The 13014-nt window shown below is 41.2% G+C and overlaps 1 protein-coding gene across 2 annotated transcripts in view; it reads left to right on the forward strand.

Moving 5' to 3' along the window:
- Nucleotides 1-13014, forward strand: part of LOC131941572 (protein HtrL) — a 32578-nt gene that overhangs the window by 3780 nt on the left and 15784 nt on the right. The gene's annotated exons all lie outside the window — the stretch shown is intronic.

Raw genomic sequence — 13014 nt, forward strand, 5'->3', positions numbered from 1 at the left:
TCACTACCTGACTAAGGCCGGCATTATAGTCACCACCTGACTAAGACCGGCATTAAATTCACCACCTGACTAAAGCCGGCATTATAGTCACCACCTGACTAACTTAAACTCACGTGTATGATGTTCTATTTATATCTGGAATTGTGGAATTTGTTTTTTAAAGCATTGTTTAAAAATCCGACTAAAAAACAACAAATGATCAATATTGCAAAAATTAAAGTGCATAAGGAGACAGCAAATCTTAAATTTAATAACATTTAACTTTAACCTTTGATCAACTATCAGTGTAGATAATCGAATTTAACTCATCATAACTGATCTAAAAAGGTTACCTATTAACTTGATGTAGTTCAATTATTCACCAGGTTTTGCTAGGATTAAAATGAGATCAGTCTCAATTTTTTAAAATCCCCGCCATCTCTTCAGTTAACATCGGGAAATTGGAGATTTGTCTCCCTTGGCGAGTCTGGTTATTGTCAGGTTCAGTGGTTTAAGGTTTAACACATTTGTAACGTTGTTGTGATATGTAGGTGTAAGTTGGTGGATTTGGTCGTTATTCGATGTAAGTTGGTGGATTTGGTGGATGCAAGTTGGTGGATTTGGTCGTTATTCGATCTAGGTTGGTGGATTTGGTGGATGTAAGTTGGTGGATTTGGTCGTTATTCGATCTAGGTTGGTGGATTTTGCCGTAAAGTGTTTTAGTTTTGGTGGATTTGGTTGTTAGGAGATGTGTGATATCAAACCCAGCAGGTAAAATTTTAGCCTCGTTTTGATTCAGCGTAAAACTAAGCCTAGATACAAGGGACAGCACTCCATGGTACACGACCCAGAGTTTGTTGTTAATCTGTAAGGTAGTCATAAACACTTGAGGAGTTAATTTAATGACATACACGTACTATTCGTGTACGCCTTGTGTACTTCAGATGCCGTAAATTTAACATTTACTTCAATTTTTAGTTCTTGTAGTAAAGTAGGCCTATAGTTTCTATCCCGGAGTCTAACATATACGAACAATCCTAATTAACACAGTTTTAAGTATTTCGATATGGTCTATGTAAAGTTATTCTAATATGTAATTCGATTATTCGGTTTTTTTTTCAGGTTATAATATACATTTACATTCGTATAGTTAATTTAAATAATTGATCAAAGGTAACCAACATTTGTGTTAGTAATGTATGCGCATATACGCGATACGAACGCGACCGTGTCTATAGTATTTCATTCGTTCATGTCGATGTCTGTTTGCTTAGTGTAACAGGCGGGACTTCATTGTACCCGTTGGTAGAGGGTGGTGAGGGGGAGGGTGCGGGATGGGGGTCCTGGTTAGATGTTGGTAGAGGTGGGGGGGGGGGGGGGGTAACGGTTAGAAGATGGTAGAGGCTGGGTGGTGGCCGGTTAGAAGATGGTAGAGGCTGGGTGGTGGCCGGTTAGAAGATGGTAGAGGCTGGGTGGTGGCCGGTTAGAAGATGGTAGAGGCTGGGTGGTTACCGGTTAGAGTTGGTAGAGGCTGGGTGGTTACCGGTTAGAGTTGGTAGAGGCTGGGTGGTTACCGGTTAGAGTTGGTAGAGGCTGGGTGGTTACCGGTTAGAGTTGGTAGAGGCTGGGTGGTTACCGGTTAGAGTTGGCAGAGGCTGGGTGGTTACCGGTTAGAGTTGGCAGAGGCTGGGTGGTTACCGGTTAGAAGTTGGTAGAGGCTGGGTGGTTACCGGTTAGAGTTGGCAGAGGCTGGGTGGTTACCGGTTAGAAGTTGGTAGAGGCTGGTTACCGGTTAGCCTGCCATTCACTATGATATAGCACGTGGAGGAAAACATTTCAGTTGCCTGTGAAAAGTAGGATGTGTGGGTGGGGAGGGGAGGAGAGGGAGGGGAGGAGAGGGGTGGGGGATCTGTAACATACTGCTCCCTTTTTTAATACCGGTTGGTAGAGGGGAGGGGTGGGTGCCGGTAAGTTTGCCCTAAACACTAGGAGTGAAACCTCCAGAAAAGAACCTTCCAAATCTAGGACAAGTATGGAGGGGGGTAGCTAGTTATAAAGTAGCCTTTTTGTATCAATTGGTATAAGGTGGGGCTAGTACCGCGTGGGTCGCTGATCCAATAGTGCACGGAACTCTGTAAAGAACCTTCCAGGCGAAAATAAAAATTGTGCGGGACGGTGGAGGGAGCTTATTATACTAAAGAAGTCCTTTTGAAATATTTCTGTAGTCGGAATTCTTAATAAGTCGCTTCGACTGTTGCGCTCTCAATACCCCCCCCCCCCCACCCATTCACCGAACGTATTCGCTTTAATGTTTAAATTATTCTCAAGCACATAAAAAAGGAACACAAGACCACCAATAAATAATTGCTTTTCATTTCAGCCTTTTCAAACTTTTAGCTAGACCTTATAGGTGGAATAGTTAGGTTCTGGTAGTGTAGTGTAATGCTACATCGTACGTTTGTTTATTCAAAAGTAGTAAGAAAAGTATCTTGTTTACAATGTCCGCATTTAACCAGTTTGACATTGTAGCAGTTTATTTTTTTTACTTTTTCAACGCTGTAATAGTAGAAGTATATTGTTTACTTAAATGTATAGAGAAAAATAATAATTCCACTTAATTAACTGATTAATTCGAGCGTTAAATAGTGTTTTAAGAGATGGAAATCTAAAGTTTGAGGGGGGGGGGGGTGCAAATCGAAAGTTTGAGGGGTGTGCAAATCGAAAATTGAAAGTTTGTTCCCGGGAAGGGTCGCTACACCTCTGGGGGGGTGACACTATTAAGTGCCGCACCGGGTGACACCCGACCTCGCTACGCCACTGGCTACATTACACGTGTGTCGTTGCCGTACAAGCATAGCCGGAACTCTTTACCGGAAAACCACATTCCGATGCCGAGTATCTCTAACCGAAACTCTCAGAAACACTAAATAAAAATTAATATTAAAATCTGACAAATCTGGTGTATAAAAAGTAAATTCGCCGTTTTTGACATTATGGTCTATAATCTAGGTGAAGTAGAGCTCACCTGTTTCTTTGACCACGGCATGTAATGTGATAGTCTGGCCAGTTGTTTGTCTTACGTAAGGTACGTAGAAGTGGGTGGAGTCAGGTAGAGGTGGGTGGACTCAGGTAGCCAAAAGTGGGTGGATTCATGTAGAGGTGGGTGGACTCAGGTAGCCAAAAGTGGGTGGATTCATGTAGAGGTGGGTAGATTCAGGTAGCCAAAAGTGGGTGGAGTCAGGTAGAGGTGGGTGGACTCAGGTAGCCAAAAGTGGGTGGAGTCAGGTAGAGGTGGGTGGACTCATGTAGCCAAAAGTGGGTGGATTCATGTAGAGGTGGGTGGACTCAGGTAGCCAAAAGTGGGTGGAGTCAGGTAGAGGTGGGTGGACTCAGGTAGCCAAAAGTGGGTGGAGTCAGGTAGAGGTGGGTAGATTCAGGTAGCCAAAAGTGGGTGGAGTCAGGTAGAGGTGGGTGGACTCAGGTAGCCAAAAGTGGGTGGATTCATGTAGAGGTGGGTGGACTCAGGTAGCCAAAAGTGGGTGGAGTCAGGTAGAGGTGGGTGGACTCAGGTAGCCAAAAGTGGGTGGAGTCAGGTAGAGGTGGGTGGACTCAGGTAGCCAAAAGTGGGTGGAGTCAGGTAGAGGTGGGTGGACTCAGGTAGCCAAAAGTGGGTGGATTCATGTAGAGGTGGGTGGACTCAGGTAGCCAAAAGTGGGTGGATTCATGTAGAGGTGGGTGGACTCAGGTAGCCAAAAGTGGGTGGAGTCAGGTAGAGGTGGGTGGACTCAGGTAGCCAAAAGTGGGTGGAGTCAGGTAGAGGTGGGTGGACTCAGGTAGCCAAAAGTGGGTGGATTCATCTAGAGGTGGGTGGACTCAGGTAGCCAAAAGTGGGTGGAGTCAGGTAGAGGTGGGTGGACTCAGGTAGCCAAAAGTGGGTGGATTCATCTAGAGGTGGGTGGAGTCATGTAGAGGTGGGCGGAATCAGGTAGATGTGGGTGGACTCAGGGTAGTCATATTAATTTGCAGGCATTCGCTTTACTTTACGTTGCGTTGTGTATTCATGTGAGTTTTACTGCAGCGATATGCGTTCACCACGTTTCCATTTAATTAACCCCCTCTCACCTTGCTAATCACTGACCTCCCCCACCTGTTTACTACCTGTCAGCTACTATCTTTTAGGTAAGATCACCAGTGTCAGCGAGCTGAGATTTACACAACAAAACCTGCCACCATAGGGAAAGGGGTTTTCGTCTCTGCGCATAGAATTATAGAATTATATGGAATCAGGCAGGGGTAGAGATTTAATGCGCTCTAGGTTAGGGGCGAGGGCGGGGAGTGGGTGTGTATGTGTGTGTGGGGGGGGGGGGGGGGAGGGGGGTGGTCAAAACACAGAATTAGTTCTATGGCACTGGAAAAACCACGATTACCATAATGTATCATAACAGTAAGTAGGGCTAAAAATAGTATTTAATAGCCTGTGTCAAAGTTGTTATTAGTTTCCCCGTTTAAATAATATATATATATATATATATATATATATATATATATATATATATATATATATATATATATATATATATCGGTTATAAAGATCACCAGTTGAGTTTTTTGTATAAAGATGATTTGTCGGACAGGTTTGTCTCTTTTAATTTGTTTTATAATTTTGCCTTCAACACCACGAGCAGGTCACAACAATTCAGGCAAAACAGGCTCAGGTACAGAATCCTTGTTTCACCCCCTCCCCCACACATACTTGACGCGCAATGTCGTTTTGAGTGACAGAGAGAAATGAGTTGGTTATCCAGCGAGTTTGACTTCTTGTTTACGTGTGGTAGATTTTATTCTGTGTAGTAGATGTAGTTATTCTGTGTGGTAGATGTTGATATTCTCTGTTGTAGATGTTGTTATTCTGTGTGGTAAATGTAGTTATTTTGTGTGGCAACTGTAGTTATTTAGCTTATTTCGAGTTCTGGAAATTTAGATAATAAGTGTGGTAGCTAAAGCTATTTTGACACTGTAGCTATTTTGTGACGCGGAGCAGCTATTTAGTGTAGGGAAAATAATGTATGTGATAACTGTAGCTATTTTGTGTGGTAGCCGTTCCAAATAATGTGTGGGGAAACTGTATTGTGTGGGGAGGTGCTATAACCCTCTAAGTGGCCTGCCTGATAAGCCACTTTGATCTAAACCGGTAAATATATGCTTTATGTTCTTTAAATAGAAATGACTTGTGAATAATCAAAGGTTGAGGTAATGAATGATAGTGTAGTGCTGGTTTGTTAAAAGCTAGCCAAAATTTATATTAAAAAGAATCTTCTAGCTAAGTGTTCTCCGATATATATATATATATATATATATATATATATATATATATATATATATATATATATATATATATATATATATATCTTCTATAGGGGTAGAGAGAAGTCAATAATAATGTGATATTACCGCGATGGGAGGGGATGTGGGCGTGGTTAAGACTGCAGGTTAATATGAACGGCATAATCAAATATCGATCTTTATTCCTCGACGCCTGTGATTTGGTGCTGTAATTTAAAGGGCCGTCCGGGTTCGATAAACATGGAACAGCCTGTAGGTCTGCAGGGGTTCAGTAAATAAAGGACAGTCTTTAGAGCTGCCGGGGTTTAGTAAACATGCGACAGTCTCCAGGTTCAGTAAATATAGTTAGTCTTTAGCAGAGTTTCTTCCAGGCATTCCCTCCCCCCCCCCCCCCCCCCCCCCCGAAGAAAGTCTACCCCCCTCCCATCCGAACGAAATGGAATTTATATAGAAAACATACATTTTTACTAGTCCGACCCCCCCCCCCACGGAGAATGTTGACCCTCCCCCCCCTCCCCGAAATTATCAAGTGCTCCCCCCCTCCCCGGAGAAAAAAGTCTGGAAGAAACACTGGTCTTTAGGGTTGCCCGGCTTCAGTACTGTAATATGGTACAGTCTTAATGGCTTCCCGGGTTCAGCTAAAGTGGGACAGCCTGTAGGTCTGCTCGGGTTCAGCTAAAATAGGACTGTCTTTAGGGTTGCCCGGTTTCAGTAAACACGGGACAGTCTTAAGGGTTGCGAAAACTAAAACATGGGCCAGCCTATTTTTACCCTTCAAAAAATCTCATCACGTCTTGAAATGGGAAGATAAGCGCGAACATCCTAGCTGTAAAAAGTGGTGCCCCTGTCTGTGTTGTCGTACGACACTTGGGTCACCATACCCCACATCTGCGGCAATACTTGAGTCACCATACCCCACATCTGCGGCAATACTTGGGTCACCATACCCCACATCTGCGGCAATACTTGGGTCACCATACCCCCACATCTGCGGCAATACTTGGGTCACCATACCCCACATCTGCGGCAATACTTGGGTCACCATACCCCACATCTGCGACAATACTTGGGTCACCATACCCCACATCTGCGGCAATACTTGGGTCACCATACCCCACATCTGCGGCAATACTTGGGTCACCATACCCCCACATCTGCGGCAATACTTGGGTCACCATACCCCACATCTGCGGCAATACTTGGGTCACCATACCCCACATCTGCGACAATACTTGGGTCACCATACCCCACATCTGCGGCAATACTTGGGTCACCATACCCCCACATCTGCGGCAATACTTGGGTCACCATACCCCCACACTTGCGGCAATACTTGGGTCACCATACCCCACATCTGCGGCAATACTTGGGGCACCATACCCCACATCTGCGGCAATACTTGGGTCACCATACCCCCACATCTGCGGCAATACTTGGGTCACCATACCCCACATCTGCGGTAATACTTGGGTCACCATACCCCACATTTGCGGCAATACTTGGGTCACCATACCCCACATCTGCGACAATACTTGGGTCACCATACCCCCACATCTGCGGCAACACTTGGGTCACGATACCCCACACTTGCGGCAATACTTGGGTCACCATACCCCACACTTGCGGCAATATCATTTTCAAAAGGATTTTTTTTTTAAATCTCCGCACCGGTCTAATATGGATAAAACGTTTTCAGTAAGCTTGAATAGACAGATTTTTATTCCGCTGATGCTCTGTTTAATTCAAATATGAACGCATTAATTCATTTTTAAACCCCCTTTATATTCCAGCGTTTAGGGCTTAGATTTATTTGATCAACACAGCGTTTATTCACTAAAATGGTAATGGAGGTGTGGTGGTGGTGGTGGTGGGGGGGGGGGGGCTCGTTACATTAACACATATAAAGACATAATCTGAGTGATAATTTTAACACATATTTTAGATGTATTTCTCTTCTTTTTTACTTTCTCGTACGAAGTAGGCCCTATAGAGAAAGTCTTGTAACCATGCAAAAAAAAAAACAAAAAAAAAAAAAACAAATTGAGATTTTCACAAATCTCGACGTTTTACACCTCACTGATACGGAAAAACATAATCTTGCAATCTTGTCCGTATGTCTGTGTGTGTGTGTGTGTCTGTCTGTCTGTCTGTGAGTGTGTAAACACGATAACTTGAGTACCGTTACAGCTAGGTTGATGAAATTTTATATATAAGTATTTTATCAAAATCGTAGATCCATATCAGCTTTTGAGCGATTTCCGATAACCGGAAGTGGTACTTTTTCTATTTTGAATTTTTCAAAAGCCTATAACTTGAGTACTATTTCAGATAGATAAATGAAATTTCACATGTAAGTAAAAGATCTATAGCTCTACCTTCCTTAAAATTTTGAGTACTTTCCGTTGAACGGAAGTACTTATTTACGCTATTTCCTATTTCTCAAAAAAACGCATGTAAATTTATAAAATACTAATAATATTCCGCACTATTATGAACATCTTTATTTGGCGTTCACCTGGTGTGCAATTCTTTTTCCACGATATTTTATTCTATTTTATTTAAAAAGTTTAAGTATTTAAAATGGATTTAAAAATCATTTATATATCCCGAGTTCCCATCCCCTGTTGTTTTATATAAGAATATTCGAGAGAGTTTAGGGGAGATCACTCCCGGTTTATTTTTTCTTAATTGTAATATTGGAAGGAATTTCCTCCAAAACAATTAAGTACTAAGCTTCAACCTGTTAATAAGCCTTACAGGCCGTTTAATCCGATATAATCCTGCTTTTTACTGGATTTGCGTCCATAGCCTTTGTACTTTAAAAAACAAACTACAAGGCAGTAGTTGTTTGATTTTGGAGATTTCGCTCCTAGATGGGTTGCTGCCCCTAGCTATCGAGTTGTCTCTCCTAGATGGGTTGCTGTCCCCAGCTATCGAGTTGTCTCTCCTAGAAGAGTTGCTGTCCCTAGCTATCGAGTTGTCTCTCCTAGAAGAGTTGCTGTCCCTAGCTATCGAGTTGTCTCTCCTAGAAGAGTTGCTGTCCCTAGTTATCGAGTTGTCTCTCCTAGAAGAGTTGCTGTCCCCAGCTATCTAGTTGTCTCTCCTAGAAGAGTTGCTGTCCCCAGCTATCTAGTTGACTCTCCTAGATGGGTTGCTGTCCCCAACTATCGAGTTGTCTCTCCTAGAAGAGTTGCTGTCCCCAGCTATCGAGTTGACTCTCCTAGAAGAGTTGCTGTCCCTAGCTATCGAGTTGACTCTCCTAGATGGGTTGCTGCCCCTAGCTATCGAGTTGTCTCCCCTAGATAGTTTGCTGTCCCCAGCTATCGAGTTGACTCTCCTAGATGGGTTGCTGCCCCTAGCTATCGAGTTGTCTCTCCTAGAGAAATTGCTTTCTTTAGTAACAACTTTGGTTACTAAACAAAACAAGATTGTCTTATTTTTACTATCATTTTCATCGAGCCGACCCGCGGCAATTCATACGCCGCTATTTAGTTGTTGTTTTTTCTACTTTTCAGTTATTCATAATTTGTGAATTCGACACTACCAACGCTGCCACTGAAAATATTTCTTTAAAACACTATAGGTAGCTCGTTAAGGACGATACCCCCCCTCCTTCCCCCCCCTCCGTTAAAGTAAACTCCACTTAGTTACCCCCCCCCCCCCTCCCTACGCTTAAAATCGTTTCAAACTAAATTATCTGCCCCTAATAGTCGTCACTAAACCCGGCTCTGTTTGTAAACATTTAGAGTAAACCACAGCTCACCAGACCATTAGGGGTGGGGGTGGTAGGGAGCGCGTTTACAGCTTGTTTTCTAGCGTCTCCCAGAAGAGAATTATATATATATATATATAGATTGCTTTAAAATCTTATTAACATGGTTTTTTATGTTTGTTTTCTTCCACTTTTTAGAAATTAAATTTTATAAAATAAAAAAAAAAAGCCAATATTGGTTTGTTTTTTTAGAATATTTAGTATTTTTTTGCATCCATTTCATTCTAAATATAATAAATTCCTTATTATATTTCCTTTAAAATGCGTTGTGGTGTAATATTAATTAAGAAAGACGAGAGCTATTCAATACAAATTTTAAAAAAATCATTGGACACCAGCCAATGGCAACCCACTGTGTTATGTAGCTCTGACATTTGATTAGCTTGCTGTGTCGTTGTATTGAGTTATTCGGCTTGCCTAATACTCTTTGTGAAAAAAAAATTTAAAAAGTAAAAAAAAATAATTTAAAAAATGATACAGAAGAGTTTTATGAAACAATGACAAAAGGTAGAGAGGGGGGGGGGGGGGGGAATCGGGGAGTTTAGACCAGAGTTTGCCAGGGGGGGGGGGGGTTCTTGAGTTGGGGGTAGGGGTATTGGAAGTGGTGGAATACTGGAGGTAGTGGGGAAGGTTGGATGGAGGGGTCATTGTCGCATCGATGAACCATCGATCTAAAGTCAAGGTCGAGCCGGCACCACTAATCTAACAGGCTTGTGATCCATGCTGGATCAATCGTCACCACGGTGATACCCGGAACATCGACTGGAACCTTCTAGAACACAGACCTGGTTTAATTGGACCACAAGCTCAGACACGCATAATTAATTGCTGAAATAAATTGCTATCCCCGCATGAGTTGCTGAGTCTTATAAAGGTATCAATCGATTCGGTCTCAGCGAGAATATTCAGTGGTTTTTGTTTTGTTGAATTAAGAATCAATCTCGTGAATTTTTTATAAGCCTTTTCCCATTAGAAGGACGAGTATTTCTCATAACAATTCACTATGACCAACATTTATCGCAGCGGTCTCTATTGACAAACATTCCCCTACAAAAGTACATGTTTACGAACATTTGTCGCCACAATTTGTATTGACGAACATTTCCCACAAAATCTCATATTGGCGAGCGTTTGTCGCAACAGTGTACATTGCTGAGGATTTCTCAACAGTTCAGAATGACGAATGTCTCTATCATTCATGTAGCAATCCTTTCCAGCGGATGGGCGGACGCTCAACTTTGGCCCTTTCATTCCATTTCTATTTATAGTTACACCTGTATTTGAAAAAGCGCCCCCTCCAGTTGGAAAGGTTTGTGGCGCTTCTTACCGTTTACTATCCCGTAACATTTTCTAGTTTGGCGCCACAAAAACAGTTAAATCCCTGTGTAAGCCTTCTAGTGTATTATTTCGTAACTTGGATTATGTATAATTTAATACTTCAGCTTAATATGAGCTTTTTAATTATTTTTTATTCCCTTTGATGACCCCATGGGGTCGTTACTATCCTGTCTCGTTGGGCGTCGGCATCTAGCCCTGGGCTGTGTGTGTGTGTATGTGTGTGTGTGAGTGTGTGGGGGTAGGGGGTGCCGGATCAATCACCCCCACAGCCCATATCTAATTACATAGAATAATTTATGCAACGATGCGCCATGTGTTTGCGTTTCTGTCCTTTGTGCTTATTTAGTTCAACTCTAGAGTAAAAATAGACATTCATCACTACGAGTAAATATTCATTACAAATGGAAGCTCAGAGTTGACGAGAATCTTTCCATCTTGTTGTTGACATGGATAAAATTCGTAAAAATAAAAACTTAAGTTTAAAAATAATTCAGAAATTTAATATTTTTAGAATTAATATTGTAAAAGTTGCAAACCAGAGAACGTGAAAATAATTTGTTGAGTTTAAGGCTACATTTCTATTTATTTTCATCAAGCCTAAGTTATAACCCTTTGTTTCACTTTCGTAAGCGGTCCATAAATGATGTCATACTCGGAGGGGGGTCCATAATTTTGTGATGGTGTGTGATGAGGGGGAGGGGTTGGGGGTTCAGATGTTGCGACGTCACACTTTTGCATTATAAAAAAGCAATGTTAGAAAACAAATTTTAGCCGTTAGTTTGCGTTTTAGAAAACTGTTTTAATAAATTGCAATAGGAATTGATTAAAATACTCTATTTTGGCAGAGTTCAGACAAGATTTTGGAAAAATATCGATTTTTTAAGAAAAATTCAACTGCAATTTTGAGGGGGGTTGTAGGCTGAGCTGTGGCGTCATTTTAGGGGGGGGGGGTGGCTTTTTGTGACGATGTGTGACGGAGGGGAGGGGGGGGGGGAAGGTAAAAATCGTCAAAAAAGAAAGCGTGACGTCATTTTTGGATGACCCCTAAGACAAACTTTGATTGGCTTATACAGAAACTCCGTGATCGATTTCTGACAGCCCCGCATACAATACGTATTTGTTTACAAATCTTTGCAGTTAGTTTTTAAATAAGATGATGCTATTTTAAACCACATGACCTAGTTCTGCCATATTTTTTTGTACAAGTTGCAGGATGAAACGTATGCTAGCCTATCAAATAGCAGGATGTCTTCGTTCATGTCGCTATTACCGCGTGAACAAGAAATTGCTTTTGCCTTTTGTTTTTAAAGTTGTGCTTCATTACCGAAAATGCTAAAACGTAAAAATACATCCACTCTTTTTATTAAGTCAAAAAAAAAAAAAACCCGATCAATCAGGATTTATAACCATATTAATTTTAATTACACCATGCATGATATTAAAATAATTTCATAAAAGAAACATTTTAATAACAAGCTTTTATTAGTCATGTAACTCTATTGTAAATAAAAACATGTAAAGTACTAAAACAGATTTCATAAAAAAAAACGTTTTAATAACAAATTTGTATGTAATAATGCACTTAAAAGTAGAAAATAAATTATACACTACTATTTAAATTACAATAAAGAAAAGCGTGGGTCTCTTCCTAAATATTAGACACTACTATTTAAATTACCACAAAGAAAAGCGTGGGTCACTTTAGTATCTATGGGATACCATTACTAATTTAGGAAGAGACCCACGCTTTTCTTTATAGTAATTGATGACGCGTGTGGATAGAACTGCCGACTTAATTGGTCAAAATTTTAATTAATCCATAAAAAATGAATCAGGCGACCAATTAAGTCAAAATTAATGTCACGATGCATTGTCTTCATGTCTTGACCCACATACCAATTACGAACTGTATCTGTGAGGTAGAAGTGCCTGCAATTTCGCTCGTCCGTTTCGATCTAGACAGACTGACGACAGAGGAAGTTAGTTAAATAAAAGCTTGTAAAAATAGTTTATAGGCCTCTCAAAAAACTTCGAGATTACTCTCGGTTGGGTCCGTTTTAATCGGAATCCTGGTGTCGATGCATTTACAGTAATGGGTTTGGTTACATAAGGATTACAGTGTGTGAATCCTGGTGGGTGTTTTTTCATTGGAAACTATAGTATGTGAATCTTGGCGGGAATACTTTTGTGGGGAATTATATGAGAATCTTGGAGGGTATACTTTTGTGGGGAATTATATGAGAATCTTGGAGGGTATACTTTTGTGGGGAATTATATGAGAATCTTGGAGGGTATACGTTTGTGGGGAATTATATGAGAATCTTGGAGGGTATACTTTTGTGGGGAATTATATGAGAATTTTGGAGGGTGTACTTTGATAGGAACACGCAGCGTGTGAATCTAAGGTAATATGAATGTACTAAATCAAAGTGAATCTAAGGTCATATGAATGCAGTGTTTCTTCCAGACTTTTTTCTCCGGGGGTGCACTTGAAATTTTCGTGGGGCGGGGGGGGGGGGGGCACTGTCAAAAGATGCATGGAAAAAAAGCCTCTGTATGTATACTTTCTGTTAGCTGTAAAA

This window comes from Physella acuta, unplaced genomic scaffold (genome assembly GCF_028476545.2).
Source record: "Physella acuta isolate Inbredline_101_S28 unplaced genomic scaffold, ASM2847654v3 ptg000029l, whole genome shotgun sequence".
Classification (NCBI taxonomy): domain Eukaryota; kingdom Metazoa; phylum Mollusca; class Gastropoda; family Physidae; genus Physella; species Physella acuta.